The 4,228-nt window shown below is 46.4% G+C and overlaps 1 pseudogene; it reads right to left on the bottom strand.

The window, feature by feature from the left end:
- Positions 1 to 972: 972 nt before the first annotated feature.
- On the bottom strand, positions 973 to 3,921 carry LOC128596486 (T-cell surface glycoprotein CD1b-like; annotated as a pseudogene).
- Positions 3,922 to 4,228: the final 307 nt, after the last annotated feature.

The raw sequence follows: 4,228 nt of genomic DNA, 5'->3' as shown, positions 1-4,228 counted from the left end.
AAAGAGAAGTAACCATTAAGTTGTATATACCATATTTCATTTATTCTGAGATACATCCTTTCTCACATTTTAATATATTAAGACTTGTAATAAATTCACAGTTTTAAAAAATTTTCTGCTGGCATTGCGATTATAATTCATCTTAATACTTATGAACACACCAATTTGATAATATATGGCGACCATTTGATGAAATGCAATGAGCCTGACTCCTGGGTTGACACTGTGGACTCCTAAGCTTCTTTGTCCTTATTTCAAATGGAAGAGAAGATATGACGAGGAATCAAGAAATATCCTCATACGATCTGTTAAAATCACACGATATAGGATTCAAGAGATATTTACAATACCAGTATTCATGTCAGCATTAATCACAATAGGTCAAGGTGGAGACAAGTGCAGTGTCCACAGATGGGTGAATAGAGGACCTGAGTGTGTCAGGGCCACAAAGGAAAGAAATCCTGTCACAGGCTGCAACCTGGATGAACCTTGGGAAACTTATGCAAAGTGAAATAAACCAGTCACGAAAGGACAGTTACCATATGTGGGTATGAGTCCACTTCCATAACATATTTAGAATAGGGAAATTCACAGATACAGAAAGCACAATGCTCTTGCCCAGAGGTCAGGGTGGAGGAAGGGGGAAGCGTAAAATTGCAGTTCTATAGGAATGGAGTTTCAGTTCTGAGGGATGGAAGAGCTCTGGAGATTGCTTCATAATAATGTGAATGCACTTAACATCACTTAACTATACACTTGAAAATAGTAAAGATGATAATTTTTGTTCTGTGTATTTTTACAGGATTAAAAACTATATCTCCATATAAAGGATAATGTGAGTTGTGGAAAGAGAATCTGGTGGAAAGATTGTAACTAAAGGAATGAAATCAATAAAATCATGGAAAAGAGTGGGAGAATGGCCAGAAAAAGCAAGATTAAAAAAAGAAACAACAAAAACAAAAACAACTCAACTTACCAGCGTCTCCTATATGATAATGCGAGGCATAGCAAAAGAATGAAGGAGGGCACTACTATTGCCAAACAGATCAACCAGAGGGGGATGTGGTGTCCTGGCAATTCAAAGAGGATCTAAGGATATCACTTCAAACCCCATGCCTTGAATTCCCTCTCCTTATTTTGGACGTCTGAGTGTCAACACTGCCATTCACCAGCTGTGATCTTTCTAGCCCCAACCGATGCAATGTTCGTTTTTCTTCGTTTTTACCTCTTCCGTACCTTGATTCCTTTATTTTTATTCTTGTTGGAATTAGTGTCCCAGAAATCAATCAGTCTCTCTCTCTCCCTCTTTACCTGTCAAGTTCCTCCTTCCCCAGTGCCTCCCTCTGTGCCTGAGGACCTCCTTCTCCCATGTCCAGTCTGGACCATGTTCTTTCTCACTCCAGTGGAGAATGATGTCCCGGCCCTCTAGACTGCTGTGCTTCACCTGGCAGGACAGGCTGGCTGCCTCTTCAGATGCCACATCAGGGGTGGCTTGGAGATACCATGTCCGGTCAGCACTGGGCAGGAGGTTGCTGTGCTGAGTGCCTGGCTGCTCCTACTCACCCCACATCCACATCACCCACACGGGCTTTGGGTAGAATCCTGAGACGTGGCAGACCAGCAGCAGACGGCCAGGCCCAGGACTAGGGCCACTGGACAGCCAGGCCTTAGGCTTCACTGTGGCAGGAAGAGACAGTGAAAATGTCTTATCAGGACTTGAATTGAGATGACAGGGACTCAGAAAGCCACAAGATTGGACTGTGACCCCTTCTATGGTTCTCTGATTAGCCACTATCCTTCTTGGGTACCTCTTGGTCTTGAGCTCAGAGCAGTTGGTGGGAAGGGAAGTAGAGAGCCAGACTCACTTTGCCTTTGCAGTGCCACCTTCCCTGCATCGAGGACATTCAAGAAGTATCGGGGGCAGGTTTCAAACAGGAGCTTCTTCACGGCGTCGATGATGCCTTGATATTTCATGAGTAGTGTGCATACTCCCTGTGCTGAGCTGCCGCCCTCTGGGGAAGGTACCCACGTATCATTCTCGACTCTCAGGAAATCCAGTCTTTCTCAAGAAGCTTAGTATGGATCCTCCAGACTTTAGTTTTTTTTTTTTGTAGAGACAGAGTCTCACTTTATGGCCCTCGGTAGAGTGCCGTGGCCTCACACAGCTCACAGCAACCTCCAACTCCTGGGCTTAAGCGATTCTCTTGCCTCAGCCTCCCGAGTAGCTGGGACTACAGGCGCCCGCCACAACGCCCGGCTATTTTTTGGTTGCAGTTTGGCCCGGGCCGGGTTTGAACCCGCCACCCTCAGTATATGGGGCCGGCGCCTTACCGACTGAGCCACAGGCGCCGCCCATCCAGACTGTAGTTTACAGCCTGTTATGCCCTGGATGTCAAAGGGGTCTAGGTAGAAAGATGATGGAGAATAAGTTATTAAACGTGAATGAGAAACAAAGTTGCAAGAAGAGGACTTAGGATGTTAGATTTTGGTTGAGATGAAGTTCTTAGATGTGAAATGATGACCAACCCCAATTCAGCATTTAGAGCTTTCCAGAAAGAAAAGCATTGGGAAGGTGTGAGGGGTATAGTAGAAGTGGGGGTGGAGAGGCAGAGGGTGATGCAGGCTAGCACACAGCACTTCAGAGTGAGACAGAGGACCACAGCAAAGGCAGTGCAGGGAGGAGATGTCTGAAGAGGCGGATCAGAGGAAGGAGCCACAGTGCAGGTCACTTGGGCCAGGGAGAGAATAAGGGCCCTTGGGGAGCCAGGCCCAGATAAGACAAAGCAGGCTTTGGTTACAGGGGGCCTGGATCTCTCAGAGAATAATCAGAGGTGGCCAGAATCTGCAATAAGGTGTGAGGTACAAAGTCAGAGGGAGGGATGGCTCCAGGAGAGAGTGTGTACACTGTTGGGACAAGCAGAAAACAGGGGAAAGATTAGCAATTTGCAAAAGGAGAGGGGGGAAAGTCTTTGAGCATCTTTGCAGTTCAGTGACTGGACTCACATTCTATCTGGAATTCACTACCACATGCCTGCCTTTCTTCAGTAAATCTGTAAAAGTAGATTGGGAATAGGTCCTCCAGCTCAGCAACCTCCACATCACTGAGGTTTCCCTTGGACCAGGGCTTCAGGACTATGGCAGTGTTTTTATCATTGTCCCAGCCATGAATCTGTAAATCATCCAACCAGCCTGAACCTCGATTTTTTGCCCAGGTACTGTTGGCAAAAGATGAAATCTGGATGACACGGTAAGAGGTTGGTCCCTGGAAGGCTGTGAAGAGAAAGGGACAAGCAGGAAAGAGTGAGAAGGAATGGAAATGGAAAAGATCCAGACGACTGGGTGCTGAAGAACACGTAAAGGCTGACACATGTGACTGCCCTGGGGATTCAGCCTCCAGCCTAAATACCCACAAAAAGGAAACGAGAGAATGAGGGCTGGAGACCACAGGGCTCAGAGCCTTGGTGCCTTCGTGTCTGAGTGCACCTGGATAGCGCAATCTACTTTAACCCAATACTCTTGCAGCAGTGCAGGGAGCTGCTAGAATGACTCTTATCATCTTCACTTTCAGCACAGGAGAACAGCTAGCAATGGAAATGGCAGAAGCCCCATTTCCCCCAGGAGATGGAACTTCTGACTTAAAGAGTTGTTGTTTGATCTCTAATTTCAGCAAACCTTTTTCTCAGTAGCTGTAGTAACTTCCTATCTCTTCCAACTAACAGATCTCTTCCTCATCCAAAGTGCATTTCAGAGATAAAATGTGCCTCCTACAGCCCTGAGCCTTATACCCTCCTTTTGTTCTCCACCATCACCCCTGCTCTGACTGTTAGATTTTGTCTTTCTCTCTGACTTCCAGCTTCTCTCTGTGTCCTCAGCTTCCTTCAGACCACCATGGAAAGCCCCCTTGTGATTCTGAAAAGTCATGTCACCTTCCTCCCCTTTATTCCCACGTGTGTAGCATAAAAGGTTGATATAAAACATTTGCTTATCTTCCAGTCTGCTATAACCTAGCCTTTGGTTTATCCACCTGACTCAGCCTTTCTCCCTCCTGCTGCCTTCTCTTCTCAGTCCCTGTCACTGCTTCCTAACGTTCTCAGTACGTCAATCTCACCCCTCCTGTCTGCTGTCCCTTACTCTCCTTTCTGGTCTGGCCCAATATGTGTGTGTGTGTGTGTTTGTGTGTGTGTGTGTGTGTGTGTGTGTATGTTGATATTTACTTGCAGTGGTTCCC

The sequence above is a fragment of the Nycticebus coucang genome, chromosome 10 (assembly GCF_027406575.1).
Source record: "Nycticebus coucang isolate mNycCou1 chromosome 10, mNycCou1.pri, whole genome shotgun sequence".
NCBI lineage: Eukaryota > Metazoa > Chordata > Mammalia > Primates > Lorisidae > Nycticebus > Nycticebus coucang.
Note: the sequence above shows the minus strand (reverse complement) of the source record. Positions and strands in the feature narration are given on the sequence as shown.